We start from the raw sequence: 13993 nt of genomic DNA, 5'->3' as shown, positions 1-13993 counted from the left end.
TATGAAATTCATAAGATTTCGAATTTTCCCAATGCGGGTGTATATTATTATTATTATTAATAGTATTGTTAAGCATGATTGATGTTAAAATCAATACTAAATAGTATAGGTGATCGTGTGTCTATTATAATAAAGATTTTTGGCTTACGATGATTATAAGTCGAATTGAATAAACTTTCATATATAATAATGACATTGACTTTAAGCGTATATGTTAACTTGCGCGTCTGTGTTTAACATGCGGCTGGCGTTGGATTAGAGGGTCTGCCAATGACAGAGGAAACACATTATGCAGAATGCTTCGGCGGATTATGGTCATCGCAGAATATGACAGTAGTATTCTCTCTCTCTCTCTCTCTCTCTCTCTCTCTCTCTCTCTCTCTCTCTCTCTCTCTCTCTCTCTTTGACGCGCGCGAATCTCCTCTTGCCTTATTTGCCCCGTAAATGCACGCGCACATTGTCTTTTATAAAATGCAACATTTCAAATACAGAACCCCATATATGAAACCCATAAAAAATGCATCTCAACGAATATTGTTCACTTTTCCACAGTACTTTATTCGCGAACAAATTTTTTATATATGTGTGCGAAAAAGCCTACCAAAATATTAATCAATATAAATTGCAATCGGACAATTTTTATTATCAGACAGAAATGAAAATCAATATTAGCAAATTTTAAAGAAGTTAATTAAAAAATGTGATTTTTTTTACTGGTAATTATAAATTTAGTAGGTTTAATTAAAATTAAAGCAAGCAATTAATAATGGTACTTTTACCATAAAATGCACCCCAAATGTTAATAATAGTAACCATACACAATGGTTCTTTTAACTTTTTGCTTTGGTAGTCTAAATTTTTTGTTTTCTCTGATGTATTGTTATCACAAAAATTTCGAATTATTAGATTAACAAAAAATTTGTTGCAACAACAAACCTGATTTGTTAATTCTAGATTCTAATTTTCAATGTAACAATCTTTTTCCTTCGTGTACGATGGTTGTTGTTTGGTTTTTTAAACTAATAATAGTTTCAGTTTTTTTGAACTTTTTTTGAATTTAAAATTTTTTCAAAATCTTCGTATCCATTGTCTAGAACTTGTATGGATCTATGTCTTAAGAGCAATAATGCACCCAAGGCTGACACCTTGGCGCCATCTTGTCCCGTAAACACTTGAACGTAAATTTGGTCTGAGTGCACGCCTCTTCGTATACCAGAATGAAGATCCTGCTGGGGCTAGTACCAATCCTACCATTTTAACAGTGGTTTTATCTCCCACACTTTTCCTTTGGTTTATGTTTACAACATGACATTAACGTATAAGTGAAAAAAAAGTTATATATACCTTACAGTGCCAAGTATTTAAAGTTGTCTTCATATAAAAAAAATGATCTCGATTTTAAATTAAAATTTTTCCTAGATTATTTTTTACTCGAAGCTAAGTTTTTTTTTACAATTTGTTTAACTTTCTAAAATGTTTGTAATGATTTTTTTTTTTTTTTTTGAAAATTAAAATTCAACAAATTTATTGTCTTAATATAAAAATAAGTAAAACAAAATGCATATTTTGCAACAGGTTGTTCTATATGTAACTTTTTTTCTTCTCTTTTCTCGATCAAATCGTCAATAAATGTCTCGTGATTCGCTCTATATCTATATATATGATAATCGACCTAGACATATGCATAAATACGTTATATAACACGATTATTATTATTTCTCAGGTGACAAAATATTTATTTAGAGATCGCGTATTTTTTTTCTCATGTTCATTTTGACGGGGGAATATTTTTCTTTCGATTTTGCCCCATTCATTCATATCGAGAAGAAAAATATAATTGTGTCCACATTTATCACAGGAAATTAATGTAATATTTTTCCTATCAAAAAAATTTCCAATATAGCAAAATGTCGGGGAAATTATTCTTTCATATTTGATCCGATAACTTTTACGATTGAATATATAAAAAAAAGTATTTTTTTCTATATAATAGATTTTATCTTTTATTAAAGAAAATGTTTATAACAAATCTTGATTATAAAATATGAGGTTCAATATATAGAATTTTGATTACAGTTTGATTATTTATTATAAGGATTTTTGTTTACATAAATCGAAAAAATTGATATACGGAATTGAAATATTATAGAAACTGTTATCGTGAAAAAGGGTCTTTGCTTTTTTCGTATTAGGTCCTTTTTTTGTGTTATGTCCTTGAGGTTTTTTTTGTTGTGTATTATATAGATGGGATTTAAAAGGAAGAAGAAGACAACGTTTTTGAGGTTCATATGAGTACTTATATCCAAAGCACGTTATCATAAGACCCTTCCTTTTCCTGAGGGCTGCCAACCTCGTACTTTCTGCTTCTTTATATTACAGTCAATCTTGAGTTTTATTCTTGGCACGTTGTTTCTTCCCCTTTCCTTTTACTCTTTATTCGTTCTTTGCTGCAAGTCTCTATATATACTTTTCCATCTTCTCGTCTCTTTTTTTTTCTTTTGACCGCGAATCGGACCTAAAAAAGAATCGAGAGAGGGAGAGAGAGAGAGAGAGAGAGAGAGAGAGTCAGATATCACACGCCTGTCCAAAATATTTTACGATCTCGTGTTCGCATTTAGAAGATCTCATTCTTCCTTCTCAAGTCATATTCTTTTTTTCCAACCTCTAATCTTCGACCCAAAAGGCCGTTGGCGTCGTCTCTCTGTATAGATAAGAATAAAAATCTGCACTAAGAGGTCGTCCTCTTTGCCTCGGCTTAACGCTCGCGGGGATGCTTTTCCTTATTTTCTCTCTCTTCTTTTTTTTTGCCATACCCCCGGAGTCTATTTTCTTACTTCCTGTTATTTTGCCTCCTTTCGTATTTATTAATTAAAAAATTAATTACCCACCTTTGCTTGACTTTCTTTTCGCGAATATGTATAATTTTCAGTTTTATATAGAGAAACTACCTTTTATGTAGTTTTGATTAATTGCATTTTATGTTTTATTGTATTTCTCATTGTGTGAGAAATATTTTTTTTAATTCGCAAAGAAATATTTTGTATTTTTGGATTTTTTTTTCAATTTTCTATAGTAAAAGAAAAAGCATTCAGTTGAAAATAGGAAAAGGTGCATGATTATAATTCTATTAATTAGAAATTAAAATAATTTTATTATATATAATTATTTTTTAGGCGAATTTTCATTTTTCGAATTAAAATTTCGAAGAATTTGTTTTTAAACGAATTTTTAATGTATAAATTCTTAAAACGTCGAAATTTTATTTGTCCGAAATTGCAAATGACCGAATTAACAGTCTTTCGGCGCGACTTTTAAAATTGACCAATTACAAATTGTCAAGAAAATCGTATTTTAAAAATCGCGCCGAAATATTTCTGTCCATTCTTTATTCGGTCATTTGCAATTTCGGACAAGTAAAAATTCGGCGTTTTACTCGTTCTGTTCATTAAAAATTCAATGAATAAGAATTATGTTAAGTAAAAATTCGTTTAAAAAGAAAAATTCTGTCAAATTCTAATTCGAAAAATGAAAATTAGTCTAAACAATAATTAGGGGAGAGCGGGGCAAAGCCGCTATGTGGGGCAAAGGCGTTTTTCGAAATATCTTCTTTCTTTCTAATCTATTACCATTTTCGTTAACAGTTTATTGTTAATACGATTAAAGCAATGAATTGGAAAAGAAAAAACTAAAAAATATTAAATATATTAGGAAATATAACATAAAAATAGTTTTTGCAAGAAAGAGATGAAAATTTCGTTGATCGAAGATTCAAATTTAAAAAATTGCTTTAAGCACTTAGGTCTTAAAAACTTTTTGCTTGAATAAATGAAACATTTATCTACACGATCTGCATGAAATTTAGGTTTTATTTTTTGTTTAAATAAATTGAATTTTAAAAATAAAAAATGTATGGCTTTGGGGGCAAAGCCGTTTAAAAACTGTTTCGTAAAAACAGTTGAAAATGAAAATCTGCATTACCTTCATATTTAAAGTTTTTCTAACTTCACATGAATCAAGTGTCAACAAATATTAACCTGATTTTTTAACCAAAACATAAATTAAAATTAATAAATTAATATTAAATAAAATAATATTAAATAATTATTTTTATTTATTTTCAAAAATGACATATTTCAATTTAATTATTTTTTATTATTATTATCTTATATTACCTATATTATTATGTTACATTATTTTACAAAATCAAATAAAATAAAGGACATTAGTTATTTTTATGTAAAAAATCTGTGTTTATTATATAATATATTAAAATAGTCTAATTTTAAAAAGAATATTTCATTTAGAACATAAATTAATTTATTAGTATTCAAATTTATTATTAACATTAAAAAAATGATAAATTTTATGTAAATACACGGAGAGAAATATCAAGCGAATAACGCATGAGCTGTATCACTCGTTAATCGCATCAGCTGTTACGTGCGTTTGTTACAGCAAATTCATGCGTTTACAGTATCGTAGATATCTATGCAAGAAAAGTTGAGAACATATGTTATCTTTGCTTCAAGTTCATGCCGTAAATGCTCCCCACCACACTATACGAAATTCGCTTGAAATCCATGCGCTTTTTGGATGGATTTCTTGCAACGGAGATACATATGAACTGCGCAAGCGTCACTCCCGGTTCACGGGTCCAGTCCCATTTGCAAGAAATCCATCCAAAAAGCGCATAGATTTCAAGCCAACTTTATATAGAGAAAAGGGAAGCGATTTTTTCATGTTTCTTGAGCGTTTATAGTACATATGTCTTTTTAATTTCACATCAGGTTAACTCGTGCTATTAACACATGATTTCATGAAAAAATATCTTGCGTGATAAACGATTCTTACATCAAATAGTATTTTGCGAAAACAGTAACAGTCCTCCATGTACATATAGTATGATATTTCTCTCCGTGTATAATATTAATATTTCATAATATTTTCGCGCCGTTATTTAAATTATTTTTGAATTTGAACAGTCGGTAAAGTAGACTTTTCAACGAAAAAGTGAAGAGTTGAATTCAAAATGTGAGGTTAAAAATACAAGTATTGATATTTTTTATAAAATAACTTAAAACTCTTTAAAAAATGTATAAAATACTTATGTTTCAAAGATATTAGGTCATTTACTGCACAGTATTTACTGTACAGTTTTAACGGCTATAATTTTCTACTTTCAAAAAATATAAGCAAAAACGTCGCTGCCCCGCCATACGGGGCAAAGCCGTTTTTTTGCATCTCTTTGAAAATAATTAAATTAATTAATCAAGCTTATAATAAATTAAATAATTACTATTGAAATTTGTTATTAATTATTTTTAGATGAAATAGAAAAAAAAAATCACGTCAATTGAAGGTGTAATAACAAAAATATTTATAAATAAATGTTACATCAGCGGCTTTGCCCCGCTCTCCCCTACAGAATAAAATTCTTTAAAATTAAAATCCTTACTAATTATTTTTATAGGATAATCATGCGCGTCCTAGGAATTATTTTTCGTTTAGTGTAATTAAGAGATTAATATTCTATAATTTTGAAAATTCCTTTTCAATTTTACTATATATAGTAAAAGAAAAAGCTCACAGTTAAAAAAGGGAATTATTTTTCGTTTAGTGTAATTAAGAGATTATGACAAGTCACTCGCGTCTCAAGTTGTATTTTATTATACATTCACGAAAGAATGAAATGTAAAAGGAAACATTGTTCTACCAAAAGGCGAGAAATTCGCTTTTGTGGTCTACTCGGTTAAACGAGAAATGTCAAAACCGCATTCCCATGGGGGCAGTGATACGACTCGACGAGTGAGAGTCGTCTCCCTTAACGAACCCTTTAATACCATTCTTTGGGCGAGCGTTAGGGTTCGTTTTAATTCCACAACTATGCGACGGGTGACTCTCTCCCTCTCTCTTACTCTCTCACTCGAGTACCGAAAGTGACACCAAATTCCCGAGCATTTAACCCAGAGCGTTAACCTTTCTGAAACCGAAGCAATTGCACTTATTGCCGGGAATGACCAAGAGTATATAGAGAGAATAAGAGAGAGAGACGAGAAGGATGAGCGAATCAACGGTTAATTGGTCTCGTGTTTTTTACGAGTAGGAGAGACTACCTCACCATTCGACCCACGTGTGGGTGCAGCCTTGTTTGATTACTGCTTTATATATGTTGGAGAAAAACAAGAGAGAGAAAAAAATTAAATTAGACAGAAGTTCAAATGTCACCAGTCATTCATAGTATATTTTATATATTTTAATGAGATTAGAAAAAGAAGTGTCCCTAATCCGGTGCCATGTGGGTTTACAGTAATTTTGAATTTTTTGTTTTTGTCCGCTTCACTGAACAAGAAAATTGAGAAATTTAATTGAAATTAGTTACATCGTTAATTGGACAACATTTTTAGGGAATTATTGAATGATTCGTATAAATGACTAAGCGCTTAAAGTATCGATAAATGAAAGACTCAAATTTCTCCTTTTCAGAGAAAGCTGTTTTTGTTTTAAAATCTAAAAATTTCTTCAAAATCTGCTTCAGTTTTTTTAATATTCTCTAGCTTTAAAAAATATTTATAGAAGATAAATTTAAAGAATCATGCTTGATTGTATTCCATTTAAAAAAGGGCATATTTTTTCAAAGTATAATACAATTGTTAATCGAGTAAGTTAAATTGCCGTAATGTATATTAAAAAAAAAAAAACTCTTTCAATGATGAAACAAAATTCACCTATAAACCGAGCGTTTAATTTCAAATTTACCATCCTATTAATATACTTCACAAAATGGAATAATTGAATTGTTATATATAGGAGAAGTCATATAAAAAGCTTATACAGCAATCAAGTTTTGTTTGAAACAAAGAGAGAGAGAGAAAGAGAGGTCGCAAAAGCATAATGTTTTCTCTATGCAAATTAAAATGTAAATCTTTTGAAATCGTACAATTTGTGAAAAAATTATAAAGCAAAGTATAGTCCTCTATTAGAATTAATTATAGGAATTGCAATTATAATTAAATCGATGGGAAAAATTCTTTTTATATTATATATTTTCATTAATATTAAAATTAGGTCATCATTTAATTAGCATTAATTTTTTGTTTGGAAATTTTTTTCATTTTTGAGATTTGAAAAAGATAAAATGTTATCTCAATTAGGAAGATGATAATTTTGTGTTGAGTATATATAAGATTAATACTACCAGTGACTTGTTCTATATATGCGGGTAGAAAATGATTTTCATGGCGTACGCGCTCGTTACGGATGATTTAACCACAGCGTCCAATTAAAGCCCCCCAGACAACGTTACACACACGAAGATTGTTATCTCTTGAGAAGCGCAATTATGTAAGTAAATGCATATATAGCCTCATATATACTATATATATATGTAGGTACACATATGGACCTTCGTAGAGAGTGCAAAATTCCACTTGAAGCACTACAAGAATGTGATCTCGTTCGAATGGAATCCTGCCCTGCTAATGACTAATGACTCAAGTCATAAAGATCTACGCGACTTTTCTTTCTCTTTTTTTTCCTCTTCCATATAGATATATATATTGCCTTCTGCAAAATTCCTATAATCCCAGCAGCTATACACTTCACTTAATTAATAACTATTTATTTCCAATTTACTCACGCTTCCATTCATTCTGCTTCCTTAGGAAAATTATTTTCACATTAGAGTATGGAATTCCTTGCGGTATACAAAGATATCCGCTGTACATATCGTATATACTTAACGTACTGAAAACAAAATTTATTTGATTCAAATAATCACAAATCTGCATCTGCATCACAAATTGTCGTCTTTAGGGTTAAAATTTTTAAATTGTTTAATATAAAATTTTAAAAATCGAATCTTAACGTTGAAATTTGATATTGAAAATTTCGAAATTTTAACACTAGAGGACAAAACTTGTGAGGCAAATTCGAGTATGTCCTTTTAAAATCCGGAGCCTCAATTGTAAAAATTGTGCTGTAAACAAGTCCGATTTGTGAATTTCCCAAAATCAGCTGTTTTGTGAAGACTACATAACTTCTTTTTGTAGATAACCCATGAGATTCTTTAGATAATACAAGTAATTTTTTTCCGTGAAATATCATTTAATTGACTCAAAAATTATTTGGTGCAAGGAAATATTTATTTGTATAGTACAGAAAAAAAGATGTTCCGATTTTGTAAAACATTGTATTAATTTTCGAAATGAAAAATCTTTCAGTGCAATGTTTTTTCAGTATCTTTTGTTCCATATTTCTTTGTTTTATTATTTTATTTCTTTATCCTTTGTTCTAAAATCCGAAGAATGTTTTTTTTAACAAAACTATTACAAGAAAATATGATACAATAAAAAAAAAAAAAATTTCCTCTCATGTCAGTGGCAAATAATTCGAAAACGAAATTCGAAGTATTTCTAAAGAAGATTATATCGAATGAACGCGAAAAGGGTTTATTTTTTTTTATGATAAGCCGATTGTCAAGTGCAATATAGAGACTAGAAAGATTCTTACGACATACTTGGCGATAGGATTACACACTCTTTTTTTTACGACAGCAATGAACATTCTTATCGTTATCAGTGCTCAATGGACAAAGTTTCGCGGAACGAGCTTATATCGACGAGTTTTGCAAAAGCTATCTTTCTCTCTATATATATATATATAGAGAGAGAGAGAAAGGCGCATGTTATATACTCGATGAATCCGATATATCTCCCTTTAAGTTGGGTCCAATGTTAAAAGCCTTATGATTCAGGCCTGGTTCGCGTGCGTGGCGGGAACATTTAAGTCGTTGGCAGTTTACTCAGCAAAATACTGCAAGGTCATTGCTCTGCCATTAGCGTCAGCACACGATCCAACATCTTTGTGGATGAAAGCCATATTGATCCAGACTTCGATATGTTCGCCTCTTCCGGTACTTCACTATATGCACCTTCTTCATATCAGATCACTCATCCATGATTCGTGCTTCTATATACCATCTTTAAAAAAAAAAAAAACGCGACGAATGATAAACGATTACCGATTGCAAATCGAATCGAATTTTTTTTTTTTCCTTATGAATAGATAACGCTTCTTGTACAGTAAATCCCTCTCCGATTAACCTTTACTACTACTGCCGACAGATTTATTTCTATGTGGGAAGATTTGTGAGAAAAAAAATATTGACAATATTTAGGAAAATTGAAATACGAAATGGAAAAAAATGAGGGACATTTGAGAGATGAAATTTTTAAAAGCGAAATGAAATTTGCTTCAATAAATATTACTGTGTTTGAATTAAGTACAGCACTTTCTGCTAAGTATTATTCGTAATTGGAAGGTGGAGGCAAAGGAAGTAAAAGTAAAGGAGAGCGGCAGATGCAAAAAAGGGCGATTTAATTTCTTCTTTAGGAGCGATCCCAGACCGTAGGATGGAAAGGTACGAGCCATTAGCTTCGGTCACAGGGTGCAACGTTGCTGGGCGCTCTTCGCTGGCTGGCGTAGACGATCTTTTAATCCAAATTAATGCTTTTAGCAAAATTACCTGAAAGCTTGTAACGCGCACGACCTGCCCCCCCCCCCCCTCTCTCTCTCTCTCTCTCTCTCTCTCTCTCTCTCTCTCTCTCTCTCTCTCTCTCTCTCTCTCTCTCTCTCTCTCTCTCTCTCTCTCTCTCTCTCTCTCTCTCTCTCTCTCTCTCTCTCTCTCTATATATATATATATATATATATATATATATATGCGCCAGACCACGTTTACTCTCTATCGTTGGCCTTTCTCTCGTTTTTTATTCTCCCTATCTATTTCTCCTCTCGTCTCCTCTTTTTCAATCAATGGCACTCACCCATTCATTCGATAGAAACCACCTGACCAGATGAGGAAAAAAAAGTGTTAAAAGAAGGGTCACTTCTGATTACCACAAAATCACAATTTTCAACCTTTTCTTCTGATAAAAATTTACTTATGTTTTATAAACGGACAATGTGAGGAAAAAATATAAGAGAAGCAGGAGAATGGCGCCTCCATCGCAAGCTTTCGTGGCCAATATTAATATTACCGTTGCTAAGGAAAAAATATTCTTAGCGACCGTTGCTAAAGAAAAAGTATCCTTAGTAACGGTTGTTAAGGAAAAATGATCCTTAGCATCGGTTGCTAAGGAAAAAAATCCTTAGCATCGGTTGCTAAGGAAAAAAGAACCTTAGGAACCGTCGCTAAGGAAAAACGATCCTTAGCAACCGTTGCTAAGGCATTTGGGCCTAGGCCACGAGAAATTCGAAAAAAGATAGTAAAGAAAAATTAACACTAACGAAGAGTAAAAAAAAAGATCTATGAAGCACATAAAACTGTGAATGAAAATGGAAAACTTCTCTAAATAATAATAATAATAATAATAATAATAATTTTTGTCCCATTGGAAATTTACCAATTTTTCTCGTAATTTATTTTTGTTTTAAAGATTTCCCTCCCCCACTAAAAACGCCTTTTGAAACGGTGGTAGTTGATCTAACGATTCGTTGAGAAAAGACCGGAAGTTCGCCTCGGAGCTTTTTCGCGGATCGTACAGCATTCGTTTTGGTTGTAGGGGGAGAGAGAGAAAGGGGGAGGGGGAATGGATAAGGGAAGGAGGTTATGTTCGTTCTGAATTCGTTGAGAAGACTTTGCAACTGTTGGTTGAATGTGTGTATATATACGGATCCTCTCCGTGCCTGCACCGCACCAAGAGTACGAGACGAGCCTGCAGAATCTGCCGGAACCGGAAAGCGTCATCGTCCGCATATCAACGAAATGTTAGTCAACGAATAAAACCAGAGACTACATGTAACGAATACAGTGCGCTTCCCGTAAATACGATCTTCTCATACACGATGAATATAAATAAGACTATTATATTTTGTATATATATCAACTATATATGTGAATATATATATATACATATGAGCTTTAATAAAAATTGCATTTCCAGCAATAAATCCTGTTTTATTTAAGTTTCATCGCGCAAGCAATATACGCAGTGCGCAAGCTAAGGGATATTGTATATATATATCGTCAAGTAGAAATTATGCCCTTGTAGAAATATTTTTTTAATTTTTACTATTTTTAATGTCGATATATGATATACAGAGTCAGCCTGTTGGAATGTTTGAAACTACCATGTCTGACTAAAATTTATTTCTACTACTGATACAAAAATAATTTTTTTTTTTTAATTTTTACTATTTTTAAGGCAAATATATTTTGTACTTATTGAATTTTTAAAAACTAATACCAGATTTGTCTGATTAAAATTTACTTCTACTACTAATACTAATGTAACTACACAGAAAATTAAAAGGCATTAAAATAAGCTGCAACGCTTATTATTTTAATCCAATTTTGCTTATTTTAATAACAAAATGGATTAAAATAAGCAAAATTGGATTAAAATAATAAGCGTTGCAGCTTATTTTAATGCCTTTTAATTTTCTGTGTACTAATGTAAAAAAATTCCAAGAATTTAACCTATGATGTCTGACTAAAATTTAATTCTTCTACTACTAATTTAGAAAATTATAATGGTTGTTAGAAAATTCCTTTTTTAAAACTTTATTTTTAGAATTCACACTACTAAAAAATTTATAATTGTTTTGTTTTTTTGTTACAGATACGAAAATTCCAAAAATTGTCTGACTGAAACTAACCTTTACTACTGATGCCAAGATTATAACAATTTGGTAAGTTGGTAACGAACTTTTTCTATAATATTTTATATGACTGATTTACTATATTATTTATTATTATTATTATTATTTATGTTTCTAATGTCTAAAGACTACACTGAAAAAAGTATATTTGATTCAAATAATCTTTTATTTAAATATTATGAAATAAATATTTATTATTATTTGCTACTAACAAAGTAACCGATTATTTGAATCAAATAAATTTTTTCAATGTATAAATGTCTAAATTAAACATACCTTTACCACTAATTAAAAATTCAAGAATTTAGTTTTTTTGTCTCGTAGTACTGAATATGGATAAATACCGTATAGGAAGAGGTAGAAAAAACTTTAAATACTGAAATATTTAACTCAACAAAAAAAAAATGATTGAATTAAAAATTTTTTAAATTTAATTAAAAAGCAAAATTTTTTTTTTTAAACAAAACAGAAAGAATACTTTATGGAATAACAAATATTGGTTATCTATTGTATTCTGATTATTATGCATGCCCACTTGGCTATATAGTAGTTTTGTGACCACGTATATATATATATATATATAGTGATAGTAGTTGTAGTAGTATCATTGTAGAGAATGAACCGTTCGCGCATGGTTGGCAGTTCGTCGATTTTTATTGGCGCTTTCTCATATATATATATATATATATGTGTGCATTTGCTTCTGCTGCAATGCAACCACGGAAGTGCACTCGATCTATTGTTAACCAGATTTATATGATGTAACGATGACTATCGGAAACCACCTATGGCTAGCCTACATCTCCTCTTTTCATTGGTGCTTCAGAATAACGTATTTCATCTTCCGCGATCTTCTTTTGTTATCCATTTTTTTATATTCAAAATCTTAACAAAACTTTTGTAAAAATATTCTTCTCTAACATTATATACTTTTCACATTATCTCCCTCTCTCTATCTATTGTCACTTCATGGTCTGCAAAATTTTGCAATAAAAGTTCTATATTTTTTTTCATCAAAGGATTATTATTGTTAGAAAAGAAAAAAGGGTAATATTTTAGAATTTTTTTTTTTTTTTTTAGAGTGAAAATTAACTTTTTAAAACAAATGTAGAGCAAAAGTGAAATGAAGTTTTTCTTTTGAGAAAGTCATTAGTGAAATTTTCCATTTGTGAATTTAGGGCTAGATATTATTATTATTGAAAGTTGTTCGTCCATAGTCTGATAGTTATAAGGCGACCCATGAGCCAGGGGCTTTAATCGCCTAACGGCTTTTCACGTCCAAAGAAGCGCATATAGTTCTCGGAGACTGCTTTTGGCCTCTTATCTCGTTTGGAGACAATGTGGCGTCTGTCTTCGAGAAGCGGCGCGGAAAATTCGGCATTGCGCTAAAACTCATCATCCTATATAAGTCCAACTCGAGTCTCTCGCCACCTTTATAATATTCTCTCTTACTCTCTATCTTTCTCTTTCTCTCTCATATACTCGGCCATTGTGGAATTGTACTATTCATATAGTATATATATATATATATGTGTGTAGAATGTCTCTTTTCGAGCGGGTCCTGCAAATCACATTAGCGTCAGACGTGTAACGTGTTTTCCTGTTTTGCAAGCACTTCGCTATCCTCGACTAACCATCCCGAGGCGAAGGGAACAGGGAATGCCACAAAACTCCTCGAGAATATTCATCTGCAACATTGTATATATATATATTTTGTTTCATCTCTGTTTTACGATTGTTCACGCAAAGCAGTCGTTATTTCCACACGAGATGAATTGTAACGCCTTTTTGCTTCTTTCTTTCTCTTTTTTCACTTTGTGCGCACAATTTTCAAATTTTTCAAATTATAATTGCGTGTACTGAAAAGAAAATTCGTGATTTATGATCCTTGAAATTAGTTCAAATTACCTTGTGTATCGTATTTTCAAAAGCCAAATTTTCATTTGGATGAATTTGATACCTATAGGTGCGAATTTTTATTTAATCGAATATACAAAGCGTTTAATTTTTATTGAAATTTTATACTGAAACAAATTTTTATTCTATACAGAATTCTAAATATCTCTTTATTGGCAAAAAGATTAATGTAAATTGAGGAAATTTTGAATTGCGATTTATTGTTGTTTTGCATCTGTAGTGTTAGGAAAATAAGAAAAGTGACAACAAATCGAGGGATAAACCAGTCTTGTGTTGAATTATCCAGGAATACCTTAAAAAGTACCATAAAGTATCGTAAAATACGCTGGAGTACATTGCAGTACTGAGAAATATCATGAAATATTCTGAATTATCTGAAGTGTCGTAAATTATCTGAAGTACTCTTAATTATTTTGTG

At 30.7% G+C, this 13993-nt stretch overlaps 1 protein-coding gene across 1 annotated transcript in view; it reads left to right on the top strand.

Moving 5' to 3' along the window:
* The window catches only part of LOC127284444 (ecto-NOX disulfide-thiol exchanger 2), a 135204-nt gene that overhangs the window by 18241 nt on the left and 102970 nt on the right, over window positions 1-13993 (top strand). Inside the window, exon 3 of the mRNA XM_051309881.1 lies at window positions 11619-11688. The gene's annotated coding sequence lies outside the window, so the exon portion shown is untranslated. The remainder of the gene's footprint in view (window positions 1-11618; window positions 11689-13993) is intronic.

This window comes from Leptopilina boulardi, unplaced genomic scaffold (genome assembly GCF_019393585.1).
Source record: "Leptopilina boulardi isolate dan_hultmark-lab unplaced genomic scaffold, ZJU_Lbou_2.1 LbouV2_325, whole genome shotgun sequence".
NCBI classification, from domain to species: Eukaryota; Metazoa; Arthropoda; class Insecta; order Hymenoptera; family Figitidae; genus Leptopilina; species Leptopilina boulardi.
The sequence above is the reverse complement of the archived record's forward strand: the minus strand, read 5'-3'. Positions and strand labels throughout refer to the sequence as shown.